This window comes from Sinocyclocheilus grahami, unplaced genomic scaffold (genome assembly GCF_001515645.1).
Source record: "Sinocyclocheilus grahami isolate Dianchi unplaced genomic scaffold, SAMN03320097.WGS_v1.1 scaffold297.1, whole genome shotgun sequence".
Classification (NCBI taxonomy): domain Eukaryota; kingdom Metazoa; phylum Chordata; class Actinopteri; order Cypriniformes; family Cyprinidae; genus Sinocyclocheilus; species Sinocyclocheilus grahami.
The window spans coordinates 778,688-791,684 of record NW_015505476.1 but is presented as its reverse complement, the minus strand read 5'-3'; positions in this window follow the sequence as shown (position 1 = coordinate 791,684).

The following is a 12,997-nucleotide window of genomic DNA, read 5'->3' as shown; positions in this document are numbered from 1 at the left end:
ATGAAATCAGCTGTGTAAGAATCCATCCAATTACAAGCCCCTGCTGTGAATATTTAAAAGAGGCAGCCAATGCCTGCGTTGGAGGGCGGAGCTATGCGTGCTGAATGACGCTTACCTGAGGCTTTCTACTTAATAATTCATAAGCACGGGTTTAACGCACAGTCCAACTTATTTTCATGAATTTAAATAATTTTAATATTCAAAATATTTTCAATTTGAATAACCAATAGCCTACACATAAAGAAAAAGAATAACTTAATCTATTACTTTGATAAATAAGCTATATTACATTATGTGCATGCAACCATATTCTTTAAAAAGAGCTCTTTTTAATTAAAGTAATGATTGCCACTCTGATCATATAACCATTTTATGAGAATATTTTATGGATCCATGCTGTTTATAGTAAAGTGATGGCTCATCTACTGTCTTGGACATTGGCAGAAGTCCGTCTTCCCAATCCTTTTTTCCCACTGGTTTAACAAATGTTCATTAGCAACGCCTCATGCAGCAACAAGAAACCTCAGGCTAGCATTTAAACTTACAATCTCACAAACAAGCTAGAAATACATCTTTAAATGAGGTCACATCAAAAGGAATCAAATGTTCCTTGATCTTTTGAGATAAAATGATTTTACTATGAAAACATACTGCACCCTAGATCTCAAAACTTCCTCCTTAGTCCAAGAAAGTTCATTATCGACAACTGAAAAACTCTCACTCCGAAAACCCTGGATTTCTGATGTTAGAAACCTGAAATGTTAAGATATGACCGCCACATTTACAGTATGTCCATCTTCTTCAAAGCAAAGGGGACTTGTTTCCCACTGAAGTGGTGATATTCTGTGATAATCACTGGCTGAATGTACTTTGTCCCTCTTAGTGCCAAATAAATAATACATGAGCGTGAAATATTGATTTGTGTTGAAATTAGTTTACTAGTTTACTTATACAGACGATGGAGAGGATACAAGGACAGCTATATAGGAAACACTGGTTGCAGCCCTGTGACAATTGTCATTTATTCAGAAATATCTGACCACTAAATGCAGCGATTCACCAATCACAATCAAGTATTGTGCAAATACAAATGCAAGTACAAGTACAAATGCAGCTGTTCTTACTAACACAACTGTAGAACATGCAAGAAAGGAAAAATCATTCTGTTGGCATTTGTCAAGTAACAGATTTTTACATTAAAGAACAAACAATTAATCAATCAAACACATACCTGGCTTTAGCTACACACAAGCTCCACTCACCACAAAAGTCTAAAGTAATAGAAATGGTTTACACAACATTAAACACGAACAAGTCTTGCCCTTTTTATTCTAGCTCAAAAACACCTGAACTAGCATTACACATGATGGGAATTAATTTAACTTTACAGTTTCAGTCAGTACCAACAAAATTATTTCTGTAATCTCAACACAAATGGTTTAAGTAAAATTCTATTTCAAATTCAGTGAGCTGTATATAAGTTAAATTCAATGAGCTAATTTTTATTTTATTTAGTTTTTATTTTCATTTCCCCCTTTTTTAGTTAAAACTTTATTAGATCCAAGAGCAATTGCTTAATCTTTCTCAAGAGGATAGAGTAGTCTTAACACTAAGTGTCAGAGAGAGAACATGGCTATGAAAAACTAAATTATGACTTTAAAATTACATTTTAACATTATATGTGGATGATATTTTATTTATCCGTATGAAAACAGCATTACTAAGCACAGAGAGGACTGCTAACACTAAATTATTCTCAAGTTTAGTATCTTGTTCTCTGAACAAAGCAAGACTTTCAAATCATTAAACTTCAATTAAGGCTCCATATGTCCTGTCTTCATTTGCATTTCATTCTTCATTTGTTGCACTTCAGCATATACATTTGGACCAGCACAGCATAATTTGACACTACAGGTACTGCATACATGTGGAGACCTATTCTATCTCCAAGAAGAACTTCTAAACCACCACAAGAAATGATCCACAATGGCTCAGCCATCCTTGAACGAAGCCAATTACGTTTCTGAAGACACCTGATGTGATCCCATCGCCATTGAAATTCAAAGTTAGCATGCCATCACCACTGCCTCACGTGCCCCATTTGACCTTGCTTTTGTGAAGCAAGCAGGGTTATTTTGTAGTGTCCTTTACTACTGTTCTAATTTCCATTGGTGGGTTTCTGCTTCATTATGATTTGCTCTCTGTAGATTTCCATAAATTTGGGATTTGAGAAGAGAAAAGCACCTGCTTGGATCTAGAATTTGGTTTAGCCTTTAACAAATCCATGCATCACCTTCCTCTGACAGCACAATGCAATGTCCTTGGCAGAATCTCATGGGCTTTCAGTGTACCAAACAGCTGATGGATGCCATCATGTGTCTCCCGCTCTCCCCAAATGCACCATCATCATTGGCTCCCACAACACATGACATTACAGGCCTAATCTATACAGATCCTATTAAGAATCACTGGCAAAATGAGTCCCGCTGCGCTGAAACCAGGAAATGTGACAAAGCACTTTGAGTTAATTAGTGCACTGTAAGCTGCAACTAAACTATCTGCTAAAATCAATTAATGTGTTTGTTTTGATTGGATGAGATGCTGCTGATTTTCATATGGTTATTTTAGTGATTTATGTACATTGTGCTGTTCACAAGCTGTCTCATATAAACTGATCAATCAATCAATATAAGCCAAGGATATGTAAATAAAAAGTATACTGAAAAAAAATATATATTGTAAACCGTGAAACTCAATAAAAATACATATTTTTGAAATTGAAAACTTTTTTTTTTTTTGCCATATGAACTCACAGACTTTCTATATATCTCCAAAAGACTTGAAATATAGCACAAGTCATATGAATATTTTTATGATACATTTACGGTGCTTTTTGTCAGTAAAGGGTGGCCAGGATAGTCTTTCACGTAACATCTTACACGATATTACAAGGAAGACAGAAAGTCATATGGGTTTGCAGTGGCATAAGGATGTGTAAATGATGACAGGATTTTCATTTTATGGTGAACTATCCCTTTAAGTAGTTGGCTCACATTGCTTGCCCTTTACTAAATGTAAATGCACTGATTAGATTCTTATTTTATAGGATTTCAGCAAGTAAAACCCTCTAAACTGGACCCTCCTCTGATATGAGAAATGCCCTTTAATTGCCAAAGGGAAAAGAAAAACTCCAAAAATGGGATTAGACTTATTTTTAATACTCATTTATGTCTATTGCACTAATATCTAATCTGCTTGTATGCCCATTTTTTCATTCTCTCTGTCTAAACACCATCATTCACTGTTTTAATTTAAAGTATGAATATGTGATTTATTTTCCGATGGCATGGAGCATAAATCTACTTTGCTGTGTGATAACAGAGGTGATGTCCCCTATATTGATTGGGAGCTTAATAGTGTTTGTTCTTTATAGCTGATCTCAGGAAATAAGGAGAATATACAGTTTTGAATAAGCTCTCTCATGGTATCCAGCAGAGGGATGGAGCTACACTGAAACAACACACACTTCCCCCGTGCATTATTTTAATATATGACAGCGCTGCAAAAGAATATTCTCAGAGAAGTGAACTTTAGTTCAAAGTAGCAAATGCTGAAGAGTATTTTTCATTAATAAAAGAAGACAAATAAAGAGACTCGAATCACTAAAGTTTCAGAATCTCAACAATGTCTCAACTGTGCTTAGACTTGCCAAAATATTAAAGTCTTCAATCAAAATGCAGTAAAATTTCTCAACAAGTTCTTACAAAACCAAATGATATATATATATTTTGCTATTCTCTGTACTCTTACTGTATCTCAACAAATTAAATGAAGACCATTTTTATTTTGATATATAAGAAATCAATTATGTTTTCTGCAGAAGCATCATGCCCATTCAAATTGACAAGAGGCATGTGCCAGTGGATTTTTAATGCAACTGTCACAAAAAAAATTCTTTGAAAATTAAGTTATATGGATAAAAGTGACTGATCTAAATTGTGGCAGAAAAAAAACTATTCCCATGTCTAAATTTGGTCAGCTCAATCATGTTTTTCTTTCTTGTTTTTATACAGTACAATAAAATTGCATTGTGATCTCTCGCTGTCAAGTTCAGTTGCAACGCTTCTGATTTATTTTTTTGAAAGGATTTGAACCAGTGTTGTTTTATATTAAAGTTTTTGTTAATATTTTAAATTAGATTTGAATTTTAGTCAAAATATTAGTAATTTAGTTTTTTTGTGCATTTTTATTGTTTTTATAAAGTTTTTTTGTTGTTTATTTAGTTTTAATCATTTTTAGTACTTCAACGAAACAAAAATGAGAAATGTTGCTCATGCAATTAGCTGAAATTTAATACATTTTAAATTAGATTTTATTTCAAGTTATTAAAATCTTTTTTTCAGTTTTAGTTTTTGGTTTTACTTAACGACAAAAACCCTGTGTTCTTTCACCTTTCACCTGGAGCTGTAAAATATCAGCCACTTCTGTGTGTTCCGTTAGTTATCTCTAAATCTGAAAAAATAGTCTATGACAAATACTTTATTTCAGAGGGATATCTGCTCCATTGAACACTGTTTCTATCATGGTAGTGCTATACCATCATGCGCTTTGATAAATGGATGGAGAAAGTTTTCTGCCATTGGCCTGCAAGCTTCCAAACTTTCCTAATTATTTTTTCTCTGTTTGTTGCATTCACTCTATTGCCTGAAATCCTGCTTGTTGAGCAAATAAAACACACAAGGCCATCATTCTGCCTCTGCTCTCCATGCCAGAGCTTCATGGCCTGAGGATCTGTCAAATCAATAAGAGAAATCAAAGAGTGATTCCCACAGTCATGGCACAGACAAGCTGGTGACGAATAGAAATGTTCCAGATGTCTCAGCAGATCAGAATCACAGATACATCCTGTGTCAAATGCCCTGAAGGTGATGTGTCATTTCTCCTATTAATATTCCAGCCTAATGCAGACTATAAGAAAACCATTTGTAGATTAATTATCCCAAAAACTTTAACTCTGTGGTCTGACCATTCTGACCAGCCCAATACAGCAATATTTTTCATATATAATAATTAAAAAAAAATTAATATATAATAATGACAATAATAATAATTTGGGGTGGGAATTTCTGTTTGCTGACCAATAAAAGGTTTGTTATTTTTGTACTTTGGTGGTGCACACAATTAAATATGAATGTTGGTTTTAGCACAAACTTACACGTTATAAAGATCCAGGAGTGACAACCGCATTTAAATATCGGAGTGAATCAGTCGCCTAAATTGTAATTTTGTGTGTGTGTACGGAGCAGAACTTCAAAATTGCCATTTTTGACATGTGGTAATCATAGCAACGTTCTGGTATCTCTCGCATTTGTTATCCACTATTTTTTAACCAAAGTAACTTTACAGTGACCATAAGACTCATCAGACTCATTTTAACTAAACATTGTACATACAGTGACCATAAGACTCATTTTAACTCATTTGTGTGTATATTTGGAAGGCTGCTTCACAGAGCACGCTTTTGAAGTGTTGCCATGTCCACTTATTATGTCTTTGGGCTTGGCTCATAAAGCAATCTAGGTTACGGAGTTAAGGCAGGTGCACATTTCTTGGTTTGTGTCTTATTTCCAAAATTAGGCATTTAGATTTTCCTATTATGCTTTTTCACTTTTTCAACTTTAGTTAGTCTGTAATGTTGCTGTTTGAGCATAAAAAAATATCTGCAAAGTTACAAAGCTCAAAGTCCACTTCAAAAGGAGATATTTTATTTAACAACTATTCAAAAACTACAACGAACGACTCGTTTGGACTACAACACATATTTTCCGGGATTTGTGATATCATGTCGGAGACACGCTAGCTTTCCCAAGACAGATGAACTTAGAGTGTTTACAATCATCCGGAGTTCATGCCAGACCGGGGAGAGAGGTGTTGTAATAATGTAAAATATGTGGAAAATAATGTGTTTTTCGAACAACTTAGTATGAGAGCCTGCTCTAGTACACCCCCAAAACAAAATCAAGATTTTGTAAAAGAGCATAATAGGACCCCTTTAATTTAATTATGGGCTTGTTCTTATTTACTTTACTACATTTTCTAGCATGATCAGGCAACACCAATGAGTCAATAGCCTACTTCTTGTACTGTGCATACAAAAGAAAGACACACAACTGTGATACACATTTAAATATGCAACTAATTGTTTCCATACACACTGTGTAGAATTTTTGTCAATGTGGTCTTTCACTACCTGAAGGCTACATACACACTGAAAAGTTCCAAGAGTGACAACCACATTTAAATACGTGAGAGAATCCACTAAATTACCGTTTTGTGTATGTACAGAACAGAACCAAAGACTTTAGATATACCAAGATGCCCTACACTCCTATTACTTACAAATGGAAGAAAGTGTAATGCGCAATATGGCGGAATAGTCCAAAAAAATAAGCTTTTTTTAATGCTATTTGAGTATAATAAACAACATTTATGAGACAGTTTTTGTCAGATTTCATTGGTGATTTCAAATATGAAATTTAATTGTAAGCTTGGCCAACAGCTTTGGAGAATTTGATGTTTCCCCATTCAAAGAGATAGGAGCTGTACTTGCATGAATGAAATAGCTGCCCGAGAGGCATTTCAAAGATGGTCGCCGAGTGAAATGACTTGCCCTAAAGGGACTTTGACAGAATACACTCTCGAAATTGCAGTGACTGACACCTTTGTAATCATAGTAACATTTTGCCATCTCGCATGTTTGATATCCGATATTTTTGACCAAAGTAATATTACAGTGATCAAAGAATCGTTACATTCTGTGATTTTAAATAAACTATCGTCGATAGAACTTTCATGTTTTGCTAATGTTTGTTAGGTTGCTTTGCAGAATGTGCTCTTGAAGTGTTGCCATGCTCACTTATATGTCAACTCATGTCCTCCTATTAAGCATCTTTGGGCTTATTGTTTGGGCTCAGCTCATAAAGTGATCCGTTTTACTAAAGTAGACAGGTGCATGTCGCAATATTTTTGTATGTGGCTTATTTCGAAGACAACACGTTTGGATTGAAGTTTATTATGGGCTTGTTCTTATTTGCTGGGTTTTGTATAGCAAGATCTGGCAAGTCTAATGAGTCACGAATTACCTTGTTCTCTGCAATTTCTTGTATTGCAATTTTGATAGGCATTTAGGTACATCATTGTTGTCAATCAAATTACTGAACTGTGTGTGTACAGAACAGATAAAGGTGACTAAAAGGTGAACTGACAACCAAATTTAGCCATGTAATGGCCTATGTAATGCATTAGAAGAGTGAAAAATTTGCCTAAATAACATGTTTTTCTTTTCATATAGTGCACATTGGAAAACTCTCGTATGAGCAGGAGCAGAGCAAGTGGGCGGGTCAGAACAGATAAATCATTGCAATTACTGATGGCCACTCGTACCGATGGACCCGCCTTCAGCTAGCCCAAACATAACTTGCTGTGTTTAGACAAAGCAGGCTGTCAGCGTGAAGTAAATAATTTTCTAGTGTGTCATCTCTCTACTGGTGCCTGTAAATTAATTTTCCATCGATTTGTGGAGGTCTCGGAGAGGAAACGGGGGGATGATGTCCATCTCCGGGGAAAGGGGAGTGTGATGCAGTAGCAGGTTAGATATCTGTACGGATACCACAGGATGTGAAGTCTGGAGGAGGGAATCCATGACATTGATGAATCATTGTAATCTCTGTCTTTCACAGAAGATGAGTAGAAAAGCAAGAATGTCTACAAAGACCTTTGCTGACCTTTTTAGATCAGTGCAAGTTTGCATTGCAGACTACTCTTGTGGGAGGACAAACAATTAATATGTTACATGTTAAATGTTGTCTCTAGTATGCATATTATTCTGAAATCAACTGATTTTACTTTTAGAAATCTGTTTTGCAAATGTTCTGTTGTTTCCCAGGATTACAGTGAAAGGGATTATAGATTAGAGATACACTCTTTATTGCATTCACAAGACTTCTTCATTTTGCTTCAACATTCAACATTTGCAAACTTTAACTTCAACTTTTCTTTTGGACAATGAATAAAAAAATAAACAGAACTATTCCTTAATTACGCTTACACAGATTATTGAAGGAATAGTTCACACAAAAATGAAAATTAGCTGAAAATGTACTCACCCTTAGGACATCTAAGATGTAGATGAGTTTGTTTATTAATCTATACAGATTTGGAGAAATGTAGCATTACGTCACTTGCTCACAAATGGATCCACTGCAGTGAATGGGTGCCGTCGGAATGAGAGTCCAAACAGCTGATGAAAACATCACAATAATCCACAAGTAATCCACACGACTCCAGTCCATCAATTAACATCTTGTGAAGTGAAAAACTGCGTTTCATAAGACATTTTTAACTTCACTTTTTGCTTCCTTGTAAAATATGTCCTCTATCCATAACATTGCATTCTACAATGTAAAAGTCTGAGTCAGTAGAGAAATATGCACAGATCAAGCACAGTTTACAAATGAAAACAGTCCAAAACAGTTCCAAACAAATATGTTGGTGGATTTTGATGTGAGGAAAACAGGGGATCGAAGCATTATCATGAGTTATAAACTGGTGTTTTGGCCAGAAGCAGTAAAGTTAAACTGATTATTAAATAAATAAAAATGACTCCCCTGACCAAACAGGATTTGAAATAAGGTCAGAAACAGCCAGCTCTTCATGATGATTTATTCTTGCCATTTTTGCTCTATATTCTGGAGCCACATCATGCAATACTTTGTATGTAATTAATAAAATGTTAAATTAAATGCATTTTTAAAATGTATGTAAAAATGGGGTAAAAGCATTGCTCTGTATATAGCTTACACACAGTGCATTGAACAAAATTGTTGAAATTATTAATGCTTACAATTGACTCCATAAAAAGGCATAAACAGTCACACAAAATAATTTTTCATAATTACATTACTTTTAAGAATGTCTTTTTGCTTAAATGACAGCTGTATGATTTGAAAATGCTCCAGAGTTTATGCATCACTGCAAGCAAGAACATCTGAACTTTAGTAGAAAGGAGTGGTCAGTGTAACAATTTAAAAATTCACATGTGGATTCCATGGAATAGAATAGAATGGAATAGAATAGAATAGAATAGAATAGAATAGAATAGAATAGAATAGAATAGAATAGAATAGAATAGAATAGAATAGAATAGAATAGAATAGAATAGAATGTCTGTGTCAATAGCCTCGTGGTTAGTGCGTCGACATACACTGCAACTGTGCTCACGGTGACCCAAGTTCGATTCCCATCTCAAGGTCATTTGCTGATCCCGCTCCCTCTCTCCTCCCAGTGCTTTCCTGTCACCTCTCTCTACTGTCCTATCTATAAAAATGCATAAAAGCCCATAAAAAGAAGGAAGGAATCTGTTATGGCTCTAATAATTATGTTCCAATACAATGTTTACAAGTATGCATGCTTTGACTAAGGATGCTTCCGGGTTCCACCTGCCTGCAGGGAATTATCAGCTTTAGATACAGATTTTGCTTCGCTTTGCTCTACGTGAGTATTCATGCACCGTAACAGCAGCAGTGTGGCCTGCTGGGGAAATTCACTTTCGTTTTTAATTTCAGGATTATTGATCTTGACTCGCTTTATTGCTGTATGACATCCATAATCAGAACAACAGACCGACAGAGGAGATTAATAAGACAGCAGGAGGAAGCAAGGGGAGCGAGGGAGGGGAACTCGAGTCCATCTCTCATAACCTCGCTTTAATTACACATTTCCCTGATCTTGATGGATTCCACTCCATCAGCCATAAATTTGCCTTTTTCCTGCGATATCTGTTTGTTTAAGAACACATTAGAGTGTGGAGATTCAGAGCGGTTTAAATTAATCAGATGGCTGCTTGTTAATTATGGTTGATATCATTAATATAATTATTCCTGAAGTCACGGTTAAAATGGGGGAATCATTGTGCCATAGGCACAGCATCTACAAAATACAGATATAAAATGATATATTAGTCCTTACATGTGATTTTTTTTTTTCAATGATAAAATAATTATAATTTATTTTCTTTCTCTAGTTTATAGAAATATAAAACTTCTGAACAAAAGGGATTTGGCTGACCTTTTCCTGCAGCCTTTCTAGTAGAAAAGTGTCAGAGATCTAGCTGCTAGATTTAGATCTAGATTTAGCTGCTAAACTGAAGGGCAGCCTTCTGGAGAGTAACTTGTTCAATCTGTTTTCCACTCTCCACTCACAGAGGGGTTCTGCAGAGGGGTTCTGTTCACTGTTTAGTTAGTATGCAGTAAATACAGGCTATAGGAAGCCATGTGTCACTTTACTCAGTGTTTGCATACAGTTAAGCTTATCAGTGCTTAAGATGAATTGAGACACAGGGCTATGGTGCTTTATCTTGGTGAGGAGGGCACGCATATCCTTGGAAGGCATAGCGTCATCCCCATCTTAAACATTTAGGTTTCAAGAGCAGGTTCCTTGTGTCCTTAAAGCAATGATGATGAATGCCTGAGCAATGGCTATTTTTAGTCATTTTAGGAAAATGCATAATAAATGTTAAATTTATCATTTTGCAAATGTTAACATTTGTAGAACTATTTAAAAAAAATGAATACTGTACTTAATGGAATCTGTATAAATGTTACATTGATATAGTATATAAATATAATATAATATAATATAATATAATATAATATAAATATTATATTATATTATATTATATTATATTATATTATATTATATTATATTATATTATATTATATTATATTATATTATATTATATTATATTATATTATATTATATTATATTATATTATATTATATTATATTATATTATATTATATTATATTATATTATATTATATTATATTATATTATATTATATTATATTATATTATATTATATTATATTATATTATATTATATTATATTATATTATATTATATTATATTATATTATATTATATTATATTATATTATATTATATTATATTATATTATATTATATTATATTATATTATATTATATTATATTATATTATATTATATTATATTATATTATATTATATTATATTATATTATATTATTCTTGGGTAATTGTTCAGACACAAAATATTTTTTTTAATGCCATTCGAAAATTCTGGTAAATCCAGTGATTTGTGTGCAATATGCATTAGATAGTCAGTGACCAGATTGTGGATGGTCTGTGGACAGGTCATCTGAGGCTGAGACTATAATAATGATGGCCCATATTTTATCAGACCTGAATGACCTTTGGTATTGTGAGTTAGAATAATGTTTGTACTAGTGTAGTTATTGTAATATGTTTGGGCAGGTGGGCACATTGCAAGTTAATTGAAAGGAAGAGGAAACAGCAGGAGTGAACTGAGGCAGGTGGGGGAAGTGACAGGATCCCACCAACAAAATATTGATATAAGCCATTTGGTAAGGATGGAGGGTTTTAAAGCTGTACGGTATAGAGTTTTATTTTTGCGTGGGAGAGGTCAGTACAGCAGCAGGGCAGAACACAACTGGATCTCACAACCCCTTCAAAGAGCATGGGAGGGGCTAAGAAAACCCCACCCTCTCATGGTTTAAGTGACAGCGCCATCACTCTGAATCATAAAATCACAGCTGGAAATTACGAGGCAATAACAATAAATCATATACTTCAGATGTCTGGCGACTGTGTAAACTGTAGTTAAGAAACTTCCTGGATTAATTTCCTGGCTTCAGCTGGCATCCTTGTTTATTGTTTCCTTATAAATTATTACCTTTGATTAACATTTAGGACGTATTAAGCCCTTGTCAAGCAACAGTTAAAAGTGTGTTTTGATCCTTGACCATCACCAAATAGAATTGCAAAAAGTCTATTTTTATAAAAATGTTTTCTAAAAACACTTTCTTCATATAAGTTTATTTCCACCAATCATTATTAAAAAGGTAATTGCTACTTTTTAAACTAATTCTTTTTTCTATTTTCCTAATAGTTTTTTTCTTGCAATTTTCAGTTTATATCTCACAATTCAGACAAATTCAGACACAATTGTAAAAATGCAGAATTGCGAGACAGAACTCACAATTGTAAAAATTAAATAAATAGATAAATAAAGATACAAATATGTATTTATTTAATTATTTTGAAATTTCATGGCATAAACACAAAACATAATTCTGATATTTCTTTCTCAGAGTTGGTAGGAAAAAAGTCTGAATTAGAGATATAAACTCAGAACTGCGAGATATAAAATTGCATTGCATTGGTGAGGAATATTACTTTTTTATCATTTATTGTGGGGTGTAAAAACAAAACAATTCTAACCTTTTTTTTCTTGAAACGGAGAGAAAATAGTCTGAATTGTTAGATATAAACTCAAAATTGCAAGAAGAAAACTGAATTGTGAGATGTAAAAATATAGAAAATATAGTTTTTTTATTTTCTGGTATAAACACAAAACACTATTCTGACTGTACATATCTTGCAATTCAGACTTTTTTTCTCAAAATGACAATAATTTTTTTTATTGAGATATAAACTCAGAATTGCAAGAAAAGGTCACAATTGTATAAAATGCATACATTAAATACAATAAAAATTTTTTTTTTTTTTTGTTTATTTCATGATGGAAGTAGCTTCCTCATCTGCCATTGGTGGACAGACAGTACTGGTTCAAACTCATGCAGATTACTTTGTTGGGCTGGTCAGGATGTTTATGAATGGGTTCTTTAAAGTTGTCTCTTACATTAGATAGCAAAAAGCGTTTTAATCAAAAATAAAAATTGCGCACTTCACCTTTAACATCATGTGTTAAATGTGAAAAGCCCTTTTCTAAGAAATCTGCCCTTGATATAATTTGCCATTGATATGCCATCTTGGCTATATCTTCATGCATAGGCACTTTCAATTATGCAGGCCAGTGGAGGGAGACAGAGTGTGACGTTTCCAAAGTTTAAACCCAGCCTATACAAAACGTGTTCATACAGGACC